Here is an 18,218-nt window from a genome sequence, read left to right as displayed (position 1 = left end):
GCTACAGAAATGTTAGGGAGAGAGAGCCTGGGTATAATAATTATCTCTTCGAAAAAGATGACACCTTCAGCAGCATGATGATCCCTAGCACAACGCAGAGACATTGGTGCAGCACTGACTCAAAGTACCCAATACTGAGTCATAGAATCATAGAATATCAGGGTTGGAAGGGACCTCAGGAGGTCATCTAGTCCAACCCCCTGCTCAAAGCAGGACCAAGCCCCTACTAAATCATCCCAGCCAGGGCTTTGTCACGCCTGACCTTAAAAACTTCTAAGGAAGGAGATTGCACCACCTCCCTAGGTAACGCATTCCAGTGTTTCACCACTCTCTTAGTGAAAAAGTTTTTCCTAATATCAAACCTAAACCTCCCCCACTGCAGTTGAGACCATTACTCCTCGTTCTGTCATCTGATACCACTCAGAACAGTCTAGATCCATCCTCTTTGGGGCCTGCTTTCAGGTAGTTGAAAGCAGCTATCAAATCCTCCCTCATTCTTCTCTTCCGCAGACTAAACAATCCCAGTTCCCTCAGCCTCTCCTCATAACTCATGTGTTCCAGTCCCCTAATCATTTTTGTTGCCCTCCGCTGGACGTTTTCCAATTTTTCCACATCCTTCTTGTGGTGTGGGACCCAAAACTGGACACAGTACTCCAGATGAGGCCTCACCAATGTCGAATAGAGGGGAACAATCGTCCCTCGATCTCCTGGCAATGCCCCTACTTATACATCCCAAAATGCCATTGGCCTTCTTGGCAACAAGGGCACATTGTTGACTCATATCCAACTTCTCTTCCACTGTAACCCCTAGGTCCTTTTCTGCAGAACTGCTGCCAAGCCATTCGGTCCCTAATCTGCAGTGGTGCATGGGATTCTTCAGTCTTAAGTGCAGGACTCTGCACTTGTCCTTGTTGAACCTCATCAGATTTCTTTTGGCCCAATCCTCTAATTTGTCTAGGGCCCTCTGTATCCTATCCCTACCCTCCAGCGTATCTACCTCTCCTCCCAGTTTAGTGTCATCTGCAAACTTGCTGAGGGTGCAATCCACGCCATCCTCCAGATCATGTATGAAGATATTGAAGAAAACCGGCCCCAGGACCGACCCTTGGGGCACTCCACTTGATACCGGCTGCCAACTAGACATGGAGCCATTGATCACTACCCGTTGAGCCCGACAATCTAGCCAACTTTCTATCCACCTTATAGTCCATTCATCCAGCCCATATTTCTTTAACTTGCTGGCAAGAATACTGTGGGAGACAGTGTCAAAAGCTTTGCTAAAGTCAAGGAACAACACATCCACTGCTTTCCCTTCACCCACAGAGCCAGTTATCTCGTCATAGAAGGCAATTAGATTAGTCAGGCATGACTTGCCCTTGGTGAATCCATGCTGACTGTTCCTGATCACTTTCCTCTCCTCTGAGTGTTTCAGGATTGATTCCTTGAGGACCTGCTCCATGATTTTTCCAGGGACTGAGGTGAGGCTGATTGGCCTGTCGTTCCCAGGATCCTCCTCCTTCCCTTTTTTAAAGATGGGCACTACATTAGCCTTTTTCCAGTCGTCCAGGACTTCCCCAGATCGCCATGAGTTTTCAAAGATAATGGCCAATGGCTCTGTAATCACATCCACCAACCCCTTTAGCACTCTCGGATGCAACGCATCCGGCCCCATGGACTTGTGCACGTCCAGCTTTTCTAAATAGTCCCGAACCATTTCTTTCTCCACAGAGGGCTGGTCACCTCCTCCCCATGCTGTGCTGCCCAGTGCAGTAGTCTAGGAGCTGACCTTGTTCGTGAAGACAGAGACAAAAAAAGCATTGAGTACATTAGCTTTTTCCACATCCTCTGTCATGAGGTTGCCTCCCTCATTCAATAAGGGGCCGACACTTTCCTTGACTTTCTTCTTGTTGCTAACATACCTGAAGAAACCCTTCTTGTTACTCTTAACATCTCTTGCTAGCTGCAACTCCAGGTGTGATTTGGCCTTCCTGATTTCACTCCTGCAAGCCCAAGCAATATCTTTATACTCATCCCTGGTCATTTGTCCAATCTTCCACTTCTTGTAAGCTTCTTTTTTGTGTTTAAGATCAGCAAGGATTTCACTGTGAAGCCAAGCTGGTCGCCTGCCATATTTACTATTCTTTCTACACATCGGGATGGTTTGTCCCTGTAACCTCAGTAAGGATTCTTTAAAATACAGCCAGCTCTCCTGGACTCCTTTCCCCCTCATGTTATTCTCCTGGGGATCCTGCCCATCAGTTCGCTGAGGGAGTCAAAGTCTGCTTTTCTGAAGTCCAGGGTCCGTATTCTGCTGCTCTCCTTTCTTCCCTGTGTCAGGATCCTGAACTCGACCATCTCATGGTCACTGCCTCCCAGGTTCCCATCCACTTTTGCTTCCCCTACTAATTCTTCCCGGTTTGTGAGCAGCAGGTCAAGAAGAAGGTCATGCACATTTCCTACAGAGTACACTGAGTTTTCTTTGGAGAACTGCCATTCAGGTTTTGATCAGAGCCATCCCTGTTTAGCTTATGAGACAGTGAGCTCATAACTCAATGGGGATGTGTTAAGATGGTGTGTGCTGATATTTTAAGAAGACACTAGAAGCCAGTGATGCATGTTCCTTTCAGCAGAACATACAACATGTAGCCAAAAGAATTAGACACTTCACTCCTTATGTCAGTAATGGCAGCTAATTTGTCTGTACAGTGCAAAACCTGGCTCTTGAGCTTTTAAGATCAGTGCCATGACTTACAACACATAAGGCTAGATTTGTGTCCTATCCTTTTCTCGAACTGTGGGGGAGTGTCTCATTCAGCATCAGACTTCCTGGATTTTCCCTGACGTTTCACAGTATGAAATAATACCATAAGCAGAATCAAAATTTTAATGCCTGTTGGCATCTCTGAGTTCTGCTGCACCCTCCATCCATGCAGAAGTTCACTACAACCTGTCCTGTTGATATTCCTGCCTTTTGCTAACCCATGTTTCTCAAACGTGATTAGTTGGCTGTCTACATTTATATCTATCTGTTAGCATGGTAGAATGCCCGCCAGTCCCCAGCTGTTAAGTCTATATCACCATCGTACTGGTGCCACCCAAATATGGATATCCCATATAATGGTGTAGTTGAATATTCTTTTCCAAATAGCTACATAACATTACTAAGTCACATGACCCCATGGTATGGTTACTGGATTTTTATACTTCATATGACTCTAAGAATGAGAAAATCTGTAGAGGTAATTTCAGAAAGGAAAACCATATGGGAAAATTGCTAAGTGCAGTCTTTTAGGCCTAATTATCGCATTGTGCTCTCGCAACTAATATGTTTGTTTGAGAAGAAAACAAGTGTGCATAATGTTGAAGTAAATCCAGTTGCTGGTACCAAATACATTTTGACCTGGAGCTATTTCCCCTGAGGGGACCCAAATAAATGGCTTTGAACAAGCATGACAGTACAAAAGGTTTTGTGGTTTCTCTTTATGGTTTTGTCGCGTAAACCCCAAGGAATGTTGGTAGGTGTGACAGAGGAGGGTACAGTCTAGACTAATGAGCAGCTGTGCTATCCTTGCCCTGCAACATTGGGTGCCTTACAATGCCTTGCTGAAGGCGTTTCCACCTTGGCCACTCACAAACAGCCTTCGAGTATGCAAGCTATACCCTGAATGTCTGTGTGTATCTGCAACCTGCCAGCCAACTTGGGTTACGCTCTAGCTTTCACCAGTCTGGATTATACTGCAGGGGACCCAAACAGACTCCCAATCTTAGATTCCCCCCCCAGAAATGTATGTCCTGTACTGCCCAGCCCTCTCCTGGACAATACAAGTTTATATAATGTCTGTTATTTCTAGAAGAGAAATAATATGTACACAACTTGCCACCCCAAATGGAGTTTCCCAAGCACTTCAGTTTAAACACACCTCATTAGGTAAAACAATAAAACAAGTTTAACTGCAAAGAGAGAGCTGTTAAGTGAGTACAAGTAATGAGGAATAAAAATCAGAAATGGTTACCAGAAAAATAAAGATAAAATGTAATGGGTGCCTAACTTAACAAACTATATTAAATTCCAAGCAGAGTTTTCTCACCACATGCTTTCAGCAGTCTTACTGACCAAACTTCTTAGGTCAGGGCCCCTTCTTCCAGATTCCAACAAATGCTTGTTTTGTTGTCATGAATGCGATGGGTAGGATGAGAGAGAGAGGGGTGCCTTGGGGTGTTTGTACTTTTTATATTTTCAGTCCTCCTGTTGAAAAACATGTCCAGCTGGGTACCAAGAAGGAAAAAGTCTATGGGGAAGGATGTTCCCTGCTGCTTTTTCCTCAGCCGTTTGAGCTTCCTTTGTTCCCTTCTTGATGACTCTGTTTATTACTTAAATGCAAATTAAGCAGAGGACACATTCCTTTGTTTGAGACAGACCTGTTTGCCAACCTCAGTTTGGAACATGTGTTAATAACACAATACAGTGGAACCTTACAACGTCACACACAGTGTTGCCACTTACATTTTATCAGGACAGTCATGATTAGCAAATTATGAGTTTTCAAACGATACCTCACAAGGCATACTATGTACAGAGAGTATTAATTAGTGTGCAGGGTGTGGACACAGCTACATTCTGTCACAGTAGATACAGTACTGTTACTTCAAATTGCAATGTTAAAAAATTTCTATAAATCAGTTTTTGCCAAGGGGGGTGCTATTAATTGATACCGATAACGGTGCAGAATACAGAGATATTATGCATAAACCCAAAGCTGTAAAAACACTTCAGTGTATTTTTCTTCTTAGCATATGTGCAACGTTCCTCAGATGGCACATGACCGGGATTCATCACCGAATTTGGTTTCTTCATTATTATACCATCTTGCTGGCAAGTTCAGTGCCTGCTTGTACAGGAAATGAGAGTTCCTGGATAGTTGGGATCTGGTTTCTCAAGGGCACATCTGATTTTATTTAATTCTTTCACATAAGAGGATAGGAATTACTAGACTGGATCAGCAGACAAGAGCTCCGCTCTTCTTTCTGACAGATGCTTCAGAGACAGAGTGCAGAAAGATGTAAGAAATCACATAATGGACCATTATTGGAATAACTTGTTGTTGTAGGATTTTCTAAAGTCAGGTGACTTTGACTTCAGTAGGGCACAATTTGGTCCTATGACTTTGGCAGGAAAAGATGAAAAAACTTCAGAAACAAAGTTCTCAAGTTTCAAGTAATTTTTTCCAGCATGGGAGATAGACAGAGTAAAATACAGACGGTGAATAGTACTGAAGTAGAAGTGTTTGTAAAGATAATGTTTATCATGAGCTTCCTTTGCTCTGTAAACCAAGGTAATGCTGTTGGTTCACGGAATAGCCAGTGTATGGAATAAATGTACCAGTAGCAGCTAATAGCAGAAATGTACTTACTCTATGGACAAAAAATATCGTAGGATATGGCTAGTAATTCCCAAAAGGAATTCTCCTACTAAGCCGTCTCAACCTCTTCACTCTCTTCAGTTGCCAATATTCCTAAAGCAAGAAGGCTAATATGTGATCGGCAGAGTTAGGACTGACTTTCATTCCTGTGATTCATGTCACCGTTTGGCACTAGTATTTACTCAAGTATTGAATAAAAAGAGAGTAATTACCTTAGCAACACTATCTTCTCATGACACTCATAGGATTTGTGCAAAGCCTAAATGGTTACTGCTCAGCCCTAATTAATGTCTGGGTGAGATTCAAAATTTTTTCATGAGATTAGACAGAGAAAATGCAGTGGTGTAGTGTGTCGTTGCAGTTTGTTTTGAGGAGTTAAGATACAGCAGCATCAGTCAAAAATGATGGTGTAATGCAAAGCTGTGAATGTGCTGTGTGCATGATGCACTCCAATAAATGACACTTAAAAGGATCCATGAGGAAAAAACTGCCCCCTGACAGAGTCAGAAGTTCAGGTAAAATTACCAAATTTTCCTTTTTTAATCCAGTTCCTCCAATCACCTCCCCCCCACCATAAATAAATGTTGAGTCCAGTTTCCACTAGTAGTGTGAATGTTTTAATGTTACTTTGCATTATTGTTATCTCTGTTAATAGCCACCATTCATTATATATATATATATAGAGAGAGAGAGAGAGATAAAATAGTTACCTAAAGATATATTAATATCTTTGACATTAGGGTAGGATGAAATGAAGCTAGGTGGGAAAGGGAAAATTAGCCTGAATATCAGCAATCCTTCCCTAAAACTTGATTAAGTTACCTTGTGAAATAGTCTTGCAAGGGCAATAATAGAAGCCCCCATTGATAGGAATATTAAATGCCAGACCGGGTAAAGGTGTGGTGGATAAATAATACAAAAGGTAGTTCATGAATAAAAGGGGTGAGTTCAGTCCACAGTTATGTGAGGTTGTTACTCATTTTTTTTTTTAACACCCAGTAGTAATTTGAATACTCTTGAACATATTAGCTAATCGTCATTTTTGCATGCATGCATATTCACTCGAATATCTAAAATGGAAATGTGTTATTTATAATTCATAATTTATTATCCTCCCATTTAAAGCTTCTGTTCTCAAATCAGACAGCAGAATCACTTAGGTAACCAGTTACACACCACAAAACAAACAAACAAACAAAAAGCAAATAGGTGAAATTATTTTGGTGAACTATTCAGTGAATTCTAGATAGCATGAAAAGTGTGAAATTCATTCTGCAGACAGGGCCGGATTTCCAGTTAGTCACAGTAGGCACATTCCTAAAGGGCGCCTAAAAGTTTTATTTTTTATGGAAAACACGAAGGTCCGCTGTAGGCGGGGAGGTGGGAGGGTGCTGAAGATGATGTGCCTAGGGGTCCATAAGGTATAAATCCGGTCAATAATTTGACCAGCTCTGAATGAAATACAATGAACAATCCCATACTGTTAGAGTAAATGATTTCTAGTACTTTTTTCCTTTTACATTTCTGTGATTCTGAAGAAGTTTTTTTTGCTGATGCTGTTTCTCCTTGTTTCTCCTCCAACTTCTCTAAGTGGCTCTTGAAAAGAATGCATCTGTATCTTCATGCCCCTTATAGTCATTGCTATTCATATTTGGTTTGTACTGACAAAAGAAAAATCCCATTTTACAGTAGCCCTACAGGATACATTATTTTTTGGCTCTCATTTTCAAGCTTGATGTTTTAGACTTGATGTAGTGCTCTCTTGTCCAGGAGCATACAGAGGTGTATTTGAACTGCCAGCACATGAATGACTAGACTTTGACTTTCATCCTAATGTCTAGGATTTTGTATTATGGAATTTTAGTAGAAAAGCACCTCTTGATTAGTTTGCTTGAGATGGAAGATCATAGAGCAACTTGGGGCTTTACCAGCAAGATAAAAATTTCTCCCAAAATTTTTATGTCACAAAATATTTTAGAAACATTTAAAATTATTTCCTATTGAAAATCATAAATATCCAATACAGCTGCTCTTGAAAAATCTAATTATCACTGTTGGGCAATGAAAGAAGAAAATGTCAGGTAAGCCTTCTTGAACAGTAAAGGAAGAATAGTGCAAAAGATGCTATAGAAATTAAAGCTGGAAAAGACATAGGAGAGTTTGTTCTTCCATCACATCCAGTTTTACTTCCTGCAGTCCTCAGCAAGAACTTTCCCTAGTCCAGTTTTATACCACTCAAATAAACAATCCCATTGGGATACTCTTTCCAGACTTGTCAATCTTACTAGTGGAACATTTTCCTTACTGTTCAGTCTAAATGTTATTTTCTTAATTTTATCCCATTGTTCACATTTGACCCCTTTTGCCCTCCAGACAGTTAATCTCCTTCATTAAGATAGTCTTATCCTTGTAAGTGGTTTTATATCTTACTGCTCCCCCATTAATTCCATCATAACATTGGTTGTGTTTAGAAATATTAGAATCAGGATCCTGTTCCTTCTCTCCCATAATATTTCTGTCATTGTATTGGATGACCAGAAGGGAGAAGATTTATCCTATGACTTACTAGCCTTCACTGCTAGAGTTTGAAGTTTATAAATAGCTCTTTTTACCCCACTCCCCATACTAATTAAAAACATGCAGTTGCTTTAAGAACAGGTAAGTCAAAAAGATTACAACATTACACCTTGTTGATTCTAATGAGGAGTGTTGATTGAAGAAGCTCATTGTACTTTTATCTTCAAGGATTTGGAGACAATAGTGTCTTGTAATTACATATCCTGACCATTAGGTGTGGAAGTGAATTTACAAGTTACAGCACAGAGTGCTAAGAACCAAATTCTAAATATTTAATTCTTTGTTAACTATAGCAGAAAAATAAAGGAGAAAGAAAACAGAAATTGGGAAAGATTAATGAATCTCCTTCTCAGTGCTTCCTTTATAGCTTTGTGACTACTCAGGTCCTCAGATGGTGGTGTGCATTTTGACAGATTTCTGTTAAGCTTGCATAGCATTATACAAAGTCGTTGCCATCTGTACGTTATTCCATATGCTACGACACGATGTGCACATTTAATTGTAAGCACTGACCACAATCGCAGTTTTGCTTTTGCTCTTATTACAATGGATTGTTGGCATATTTGTGTAAATCGTGGAATTCCTCAGAAACAGGCGCTCCCATCACACTAGTAACTACAGTGTGATGCCAGTAAGCAATATCTCACTGAACATTTACATTACTCTATACTTCAATGGCTCTGTTTGAATCAATGCCTTACTGTTTTTAATATTTAGTGAGAGTTGCATGTTGATTTTTTTAAATTGTGTATATGTACTTGTGTGGCAGGGTGGAAGGTGTAAACTACTACAAAGTTTACTCTAAAGAAGGGGGGTGCGATCAAATAAGTTTGTGAACCACTGCTTTAGAGTACTGCATATTGACAATTACTGCCCAACAATATGGAATAAAGAGGTTGTAATTTCTGTCTTAACCTCCCAGCTGAGAAGTCTCCTGGTATAGGGGAGTCCCCACATGGCACAAGACTAGTGTATGCCATTTCTCTCCCAGCATCCAGGATAGGAAGTGTAGGCAGAACTGTGTTCCAGGGAGCCTTAGCTGGTGGAAAGTCCATTCACACACCGTTATAAACTGCTGCAAATTATAGCAGCGTCAAGTCACTCTAAGTTGGTTGACGGCTGAGCCAGCCCGATGTCTGGTGGGGCATAAGGGTGGCCTTTATGAACTTCTCCAGTCCCTTGGATCAAACTCGTATCTTACCATGGAAACAATCTCAAATTCAGATATATAGCTGGTTCCATTGCATTCATTAATGGAGGTTACAGCTGGAAATGAGGGAAGTTGTGTTTTATTCTGTTTCCCTTAATTTGATTGGATTGGATAATCTGTCCAAGGAAAAATTATGACCATTAGAAAATAACAGCAGTTTGTCTGCCGTGCATTTTGGACCAGAGTACAATAAACGTTAATATATATACGTACAGAGTCAATAATCCTTCATGATACCTGGCAGTGAAAGGAGACACCAGGCTCCAAAGAGGATTGTAAACATTACTGTCAAGCAAGGTCACAAAACAGAAGAATTTGTGCCATCCATGTAGTTTGTGAGCTCCAGTGGAAGGGCCGCACTAACATACTTCAGGATTTCATTTGTTTTTGCAGAACTGTCTTGGCAAATGCTCCATGGTCAGGAGCTGGGTAGCATACTGCAATCATTTGTGACTATGGTAAACCTTGGTGAAAACTGCCAGGCATTGTCCAAACAGGAGAAAATGGGTATCGTCCATGCGATACTGAAGTGTATGTGTATAAAGTAACACAACTCCAAAACTGGGCAGTAATCAAATAACCACAACCTGCCATTATCCATGGGCACCAAAAATACTGGCATATTCCATGATAAGCCACACCGTTAGGTCATACCTTTCCCAAGACTCATCCATATTCTACATACAGGAAGCTGCTGCTGAAAAACAATGTCATTTTATCTCTAGCCTCCAGGAGAATCTGGTATCAGGAGTTAGGCTTTGTGATTATGAAATGTGCCTAACAGTTAATTTGCAGCTTTTGAGTCAGCTGTGGCAATTTTCCATATTTTATTATTATGCTCATTAATTAGTGGCATCTGTAAATAAGATAGAATACAGTTTTAGTTTGGACACTATCACTATATGTAACCATCTGTCTGCCTGTCTGTCTTAAGATATTTCTAAGGAGCCTGTCATTAAGATATCAAACTAATCACTGCTTAAATAATTGTGTTAGTACTGAAAGTGGTTCTAGATGAATGTAGCAGCTATTGTGTGCTTAGCACTAATTAATGCAGAGCATCAGCCATTAGAAAGGGGAGTGTTGGCTAGGACACCTGTTTGTTACTACTTCTCTTCCAAAAGTACCCTAGGATCTATAATCTGTACAGCACCTCCTAGGGACAAGCCAGAAGCATTTGAACAGCTCATCTAAAGAACAGATAAGGGCTTTGTGGGGCTGAGCTGTAGATATTAATGAGATGAGTGACAGGCCACATACCAAACTGAACCCCAGCCTTTTGAAGGATCTCTTCTGATACATAGACTCCTACCAAGTCCAAAGCTTGATCTGGCCCGATGTGCCCATATCCCACCATGTCTTTCGTGGGGATCTCAGTAGGACTGGAATTTTTGACTTGCCTCCAACTGTCTGCAGATATCCTGATTTTGAGTGATCACATGGTAAATGCATTCTGTCTCTAAGGTGCCAGAAGTACTCCTTTTCTAGAAGCCCCTAAGTGATTTCAAAACTGCAGCTGGTCCAGCAGATGTAGTCTGATCCCACTGTACATTCAAGAGGTTGTTGGCCTAGGTACATATCGGGGTAGAATGGACCTTGGTTTGTGTCCCAGGCAAAGAGGTGAAAGGGGAGAGAACTCAGCCAGTTGTACTGAGCGGGAGGAGAAGGGTCTGATGTGCGTAGAAGGAATCAGGTGGTGAAATGGATTTGTAGAAGACTGAAAGTTTGCCTTTGGAGGGATGATGCAGGAAAAGAGGTAGATTAGCATTCCTACATTTTGAGGTTTGCTCCAGGCAGATTTCACCCCTCATTGCTGGGTGGATAGTATTCTGAAGGCTTGCAATGAGTTAATGAAATGGCTTCCCCTGTTTTTGGGTTGTCAGCATGGTTTAAATACAGGTCCAGCAGCACTTTCAGTGAAAGAGGAACTCTTCTTTAGTAGCAGTAGAAGGCTGCTTCCTCTAGTGGACCAGACAACAGAGGGGAACGTGGCACCCATGCTGCCAGTGTGCTACATTTACCGTAACCTTGCTTGCATCCCCTTCAATAAGACAAAGTATGTCACTCTGCTGTACCTTCTTTGAAATGGATGCTGCATTAAATCCACACCTACCGGATGGGCGCAGAGTAGACATCATTGCCGATCCCAGGGCTTTTCCTGCTTTAATTAACTATTTAAATTGTTTCAGAAGTGGGGGCAAACTGTCTTGTGGGAAGAAACTTGATGCTGGAAGGCTGAGGTATCTCCTGGCATTGTGGGTCCAGGAGCTTTTTGTAGCGTGTGCAACACTGAAACTGATTTTTATTTGTTTAGGGTTTTTCTACTAGGAAACCGAGACACAGTGAAGCATCAACCAGTGGAATCCGAGAGCTGACAGCAGGCCTGAGCCAAGGTGAGGTAAGGAGATGACAGAGGTAGATCAAACCTACAACTAAAAACCAGCGGTATTTCAGTGCAGCCTGTCGATGTGTTTGCCTCAATCACTGTTGGGTATGCTCTACAGAGAGGAATTCTGAATTCTATTAACAATGGCTCAATGTCCCACTGTACATCTTGTTATTAGATATCGCTCTGCCTTTTATATTCATCTTTTTCTAGTGATGCCAATAAAAATTGAAGGTGATTTAAACAGCCTCAATTTAATTCTCAATATTCAAAGATCGCTTTAAAAAAATGAAACCCGTAAGAATTGTTAGAATAAGATGGGGAATAGCCTCCATATTCTAAACATCTAGGCTTATTGTTTTTAATTTAATCCACCATAATGTTTACATTTCTTGCTAGCCACACATGTTCATGTAGGACCTTCTGTGCTGCTGTGAAGGGTACACAAGATAAGTGAGACCTTATTCTCCGAGTGTTGTGTATGTCACTGGTGATGCTGATAAACAAGAAATGAAACAAGCTATATTGACATGCAATCCATGATTCTAACTATGGTGTTGCCATACTAAGAAGACTTCATAACTGGTGAATAATCTCCTGAGCCCTCTTAATTCTACAAAACAGCAGAAAGCACAACTACCGGTTCATCTAGGAAGTTGTCTCTTGATTAGGAAAATGGGTTGTGGAGGAGGGCAGCAAAGCTGATCTTCTCGATCATCAACTTTCATCCAATAAGAAAAGGAGTACTTGTGGCACCTTAGAGATTAACAAAGTTATTTGAGCATAAGCTTTCGTGAGTTACAGCTCACTTCAACTTATGCTCAGATAAATTTGTTAGTCTCTAAGGTGCCACAAGTACTCCTTTTCTTTTTGCAAATACAGACTAACACGGCTGCTACTCTGAAACCTTTCATCTGAGAAAGCATTTTCCTGTGAGTTTAATTCAAGAAAGTGAAGGAAGCATTTTAAAGGTACATTCTTGCATCAGGTTTGATGTGATAAGACTATTATGTCTGGCAGTTTTTCCATATTGTGATCATTTATAAAGAAACATAAAGGGTAGGTTTGTACAGATTTACTTGGAAGCATGCTAGACAGGTAACACTTCATCTAATTTCCCCCATGCCCCAACCCTATGACATAGTCAACTTTTCCTGTCTGTCAGAGTCTCTCTTAATGTAGCGTCTTTTCACCATTTTCTCATTAATTTTCTCCTTGTACAATTGTGACTTGGCTGCTAGCTGGAAAATTAACTTTCCTGGGTGTTGCTAACACACACTGGCTGGGTTTCCTAACTTAGTTTCTGACTGATCATGTAGATACTTGTATCTTCCGAAACATTATCTCTCTCTTAATTTTCTGATATTTTTTTCTGGCTTTGCTAATTCCCCTTTTGTAATCACCAGCAGTGCTGGAATTGAATGCTCTTATGACAGATCCAATCATTGTGGGAGCATGTCAAATCAAATAAAAGTGCATCTACAAGAACCAATTTAGGAGTAGCAGCTTTAGAGAGTAAATCAATTTGTATCATTTCCTTATTTTTCACATATTACATGCAAATGTCTACATTACGGAAACAGCATGGTTGAGATTTTAAAAGCATGTAAGTGAGACAATCCAGAGAACTGGTTCCTGCAGCAATCATAATTCAGCCATTTTGTGCTTATGTAATATTTTTCTCACTGCATATGGTATTAACTTTAATGGCCCCTCCCTCTCTGGCAGCATGAAATCCATAGTTTCCTGGCTTTTGTATACAAAAAATTATATGCTGTTTTTTAAAAAGTGAGCCTTAAGTGGGGAAAGATGCAATTGCGTATTATATGTCTGTATGTGCATAGTTAGAAACACTCAGTGTTGAATGAGACTTCTTATTATAAATGCCATTTCTATTTCAAATGTTGCAGTATCTGGCATTGTGTGCTCCAGAGGTGTCAGCACACTACAGAGTGCACAAAATTGGAAGTCAGAGGCATTAAGGCACTGCAGAAAGACTGATAAATCTGCTAGTCTCTTTCTGTGCCATCTTAAAAATAGGACAGGTCTTCCACCCTCATGACAAGTCCACACATGGGAATATCACTGGTTAGATACTACTGTGGTGGGAGCGATAGGAAAATACTGAGAGAGAGCATGTCAGACCTAGAATTATGCTGTTTTTAAAATGGGTAATTAATATACATATACCTATGCAGCAGTTTCTTCACTGATTGTTGGAACCTGAACCAAGCCCATTCACTTTCACAGTAATCAACAAAATACATGATTAGGATAATTTTTAAAAAATTACAGCAGTTTATTCTTTTTTGCTTTCCTATAATTAAGAATTTTTCAGGAGTGAATAACATAGGTTCTTAGCATTTGGGGTATATTTAAATGTCAGATTTCAAGAGGACACAGAAGGAAATCCAGAGGTGAAAAATGCTATCTGAACAATTGATTTGTTTTTGCAAAACTTTGAAAGCTATGGCAGGAGTTACAGTTAGCTCAGACTTTCAATCACAAGTCTGACTTGCCCTATTTCCATGTGTTTAAATCAAAGGTGAAACAGACGCAGAAATGGCAGAATACAGAATATGCAGATATTCTCTAACATAATGTGTTACTTTTATGGTTATGAAAAACAGAGTAATGTTTAGCTATTATAATATAGAGTAGGATTTGCCATTCAAAACAATAGCATTCTGAAGATACAGTTCTTAAAAAGGGTAAAGTTGAGCTGGTAATGTGGCTCAGAGATTTAGATAGCAGCGAGTTTTAAGATCTTAATGAAAGAGTTGCTTTGAGATGTCAGTTTTGCTTGGCTGAGCCTGTGTTCATTGGTGGATCAGTTGCTTTATTGACAGAATTTGGTTTTCTTTGCTGAAGCTGACAGACATGTTGCTAACAGCAGATGTTGCTATGGGCACCATCAAACAAAAGTCGATATCTGGCAGTCAGGAGTGAGTATCAAAGGAGGAATATGAGAAAAAGTTAGACAAATTAAAAAAACAAATTGAGAAGGACTCTGACTCACTTGTAGGCTGTGGACTTTATAACACAAGAAAAATACATAATAATAAGACTTTGTACTTAACATAGCATCTTTTTGCCAAAGATCTCAAAGTCTATTACTGGACTTGGTCCGTATAATTAGCACTAATTTACAGATGAGGAAGCAGAGTCACAGAGAAGTCAAGTGATTTGTCCAAGGTGTTAGAAAGCTTGTCTTTCTCACCAACAGAAGTTGGTCCAATACAAGATATTTCCTCACCCATTTCCTTGTCTCTCCAGTATCCTGGAGCCAACATGGATACAACAACACTGTATTATCCAAGATACGACTGTCTGTCGGATCCGATGATGATGTCACCACATCACTTGTATTCCCATGTGGCTGTATAGTCCGATCTGTGAGGAGCAAGTTCATGAACAGATGTCGCACACAAGCGTGCAGGCTCTGACTGGAATCCCAGTGCTCACCTATGCCTGTCACTTCACCACTCATCCATTGCCACAGGACTTTCTTTCTATGATACATGAATGCCTGTGTGCTGTTTTTTAAATGACAAGACCATTGAATGGAGGCAATATCACTCTATCAGCTGCGGAAGTAAAACACCAGTAGCAGGAAGGGTCATGACGATTGGGACCTGGATTAGCTGCAGTGGATAATCATTGATGCCTTTGTGGTTTGTCAAGCCTTATGTATTCCATGCAGTATTTCCCCTTACCATGGGTGTTCCTCCATGGCTACCCTCATTCTGGTTTAGCCTGCCAATTGAAGCCGGTGTCGTGGTTTGTGTGTGCACTGCCGCATATGGGCAGCTACTTGGAGCCACAGATGAGTGCTGGGTGTGAAGTGAGGACCAGTGAAAGAGAACCACTCAAGAGTATGATTGCTCTGACTTTCAGAGGTATTACCTCTCCTTCTACATCCTATTCGCCCCACTTGTCCAAGGTAATGCCTGTGCAAAAGCCAAACACAAGGGCTATGCACCACTTACCTAGCTCATGCTTAGTGAGTTATGATTCAGTCCTGCAAAGTGCTGTGCACCTTCATCTCATACTGGGCCTTAGTTTCAGGAATAGTACCCTGGTCTTCTGGCTCCACATCTGTAGATTTCTCTACCTTCCACACCACCTGATTTTAGAATTGCTCCTCAGCCTTGGCCTTTTCTGGGTCTTCAAGACTGTTACTCCAACGAGCTCATTCACACCCACATTGGGTATCAAATAATATATTTTCCTGCTACAGTTCTGGCCCCTCACTTAAATAAAACCTCATCTTGTCAGGGGACCTCAGAGAAGCCATGTACTGTAGTTTATGAATATCAAAATTTTGATTGAACCATCAAAGTCAAATAGAGTATCTTCTCTTCCTGACTTTGGACACCTCCGTTTCTTTTGCATGCATAATATAAAGCAGCCAACCTGGGACTGGAGTCCTGCTGACATTGTAGCTTTAGAAATGGTTAGTAAAAACCTACAAGTTTGATGCTTTCTGCTTTGATAGTATTTTTGAAGTCTTTGAAGAAGTGTAGCACACACTCAGGTGTCTCATTCCAGTGTAGGACTCTGAGAGCTCCAATTCAAAACCTCCCCACTTTCCCCTTATTAGCCTGGTCATTACATCATTTATTTATTTTTAAAGTCACTGAAGCAATTTTGCATTGTCTGTCTGCGAAATAGACCAGCTAAGCCTGCTGGTGGAATTAGCTCTGTCCTTCAGTCCCTGCTGAGAATAGGAAGTCCTGGGCAAGAATCATCATTCTCTCTCTTATGTCTTTGGGAATTCTTTTGAATTCAGGAAGATGAAAGAATTTGCGGTGCTAGCTAACAAAAGCCAGCCACGTAAAGAATAAACAGCCCTTAGTGTGAGCTTCATAGACTCTAGTGTCTGAGATTTCAGCACTATAGCAAAATGTTTCCCCCCTCAAGTGTGAAAGGTAAAGTAGCTAATTGTAATTCATGCTATATCCTAAGAAGGAAAAGACTGCCATCTGTCCCAAATACTGCTGTATTAGATGTTAAGGGTATATGAGTCAGAATATTTCCCACTCTTTACTGAGCTGCATCTATCCAATTTATGTCACTTAGGTGTCCGCAATGTGTGTGCATATCCATTTGCCCAACTTGTTTCCCGGGATGAAACAGTTCAAAAGTATCCTCCCAATGTTAGATTGAAAGGGCCAATCCCATGTTGACACACACCTTTTGCTGCCTCATTGAAATCAGTGGACTTGCTGAATCAATGGAGTAATAATATTTCATTCTCTAGGCAGAGAGATGGAGGGTGACCAAATGACCGTTACAATGTTAGCATGTCTAGTAGCAGACTGCTGAGGAAAGCTAACAGTAAGATATATATTTTACTTATACTAGAACAATTGTATACCAGAAATCTGCATGCTCTAGGGATATAGTAGTCTAGGCCGGGCCACTGGCCTCTATGAAGGAAGAAGACAGTAGTCTGAAAATCAAAGATCAGCATCAATTCCTCTAAAAGGAAGATAAAGTTCTTACAGTAGTGTAATAATACTAATAAATTGGTTAGTCTCTAAGGTGCCACAAGTCCTCCTTTTCTTTTTACAGTAGTGTATGTACCTCAGATTCACTGTAAATATCCCAGAATTTCTTCTGTGGAAAGTTATTATTTTGGAATTCATGATACAGACAAATGTAAAGGAATTCAAATGCAAATGTTTAAATCCTCAACCCAGCAAGCTTATTTAAAAAAATAAAATACAAAAATAACCAAAAACAAACCCCAAAACAGTTGGAAGTGAAATAGGGCTGAAAGATTGTTTGTATTTTCAGTTACAGTCTAGACATGGATTATCATAGACTCATAGAATATCAGGGTTGGAAGGGACCTCAGGAGGTCATCTAGTCTAATCCCCTGCTCAGAGCAGGACCTATCCCCAATTAAATCATCCCAGCCAGGGCTTTGTCAAGCCTGACCTTAAAAACTTCTAAAGAAGGAGATTCCACCACCTCCCTAGGTAACGCATTCCAGTGTTTCACCACCCTCCTAGTGAAAAAGTTTTTCCTAATATCCAACCTAAATCTCCCCCACTGCAACTTGAGACCATTACTCCTTCTTCTGTCATCTGCTACCACTGAGAACTGTCTAGAGCCATCCTCTTTGGAACTACCTTTGAGGTAGTTGAAAGCAGCTATCAAAGCCCCCCTCATTCTTCTCTTCCGTAGACTAAACATCCCCAGTTCCCTCAGCCTCTCCTCATAACTCATGTGTTCCAGTCCCCTAATCATTTTTGTTGCCCTCCGCTGGACTCTTTCCAATTTTTCCACATCCTTCTTGCAGCGTGGGGCCCAAAACTGGACACAGTACTCCAGATGAGGCCTCACCAATGTTGAATAAAGGGGAACGATCACGTCCCTCGATCTGCTGGCAATGCCCCTACTTATACATCCCAAAATGCCATTGGCCTTCTTGGCAACAAGGGCACACTGTTGACTCATATCCAGCTTCTCGTCCACTGTAACCCCTGGGTCCTTTTCTGCAGAACTGCTGCCGAGCCATTTGGTCCCTAGTCTGTAGCTGTGCATTGGATTCTTCCGTCCTAAGTGCAGGACTCTGCACTTATCGTTGTTGAACCTCATCAGATTTCTTTCGGCC

At 40.8% G+C, this 18,218-nt stretch overlaps 1 protein-coding gene across 12 annotated transcripts in view; it reads left to right on the top strand.

Annotated features, from left to right (window-relative positions):
- LOC140902052 (leucine-rich repeat and fibronectin type III domain-containing protein 1-like protein) overlaps window positions 1-18,218 on the top strand; it is a 264,710-nt gene that overhangs the window by 166,672 nt on the left and 79,820 nt on the right. For 8 of the 12 annotated variants that reach the window (XR_012155996.1, XM_073321673.1, XM_073321676.1 and 5 more), the window contains one exon: window positions 11,522-11,605. The exons of 2 other annotated variants lie outside the window; for them this stretch is intronic. The gene's annotated coding sequence lies outside the window, so the exon portion shown is untranslated. The remainder of the gene's footprint in view (window positions 1-11,521; window positions 11,606-18,218) is intronic. 2 more of the 12 variants (XM_073321675.1, XM_073321677.1) reach the window with 1 other exon arrangement.

The sequence above is a fragment of the Lepidochelys kempii genome, chromosome 23, assembly GCF_965140265.1.
Source record: "Lepidochelys kempii isolate rLepKem1 chromosome 23, rLepKem1.hap2, whole genome shotgun sequence".
In the NCBI taxonomy this organism is placed as follows: Eukaryota; Metazoa; Chordata; order Testudines; family Cheloniidae; genus Lepidochelys; species Lepidochelys kempii.
This window is presented reverse-complemented; position numbering and strand designations above follow the sequence as displayed.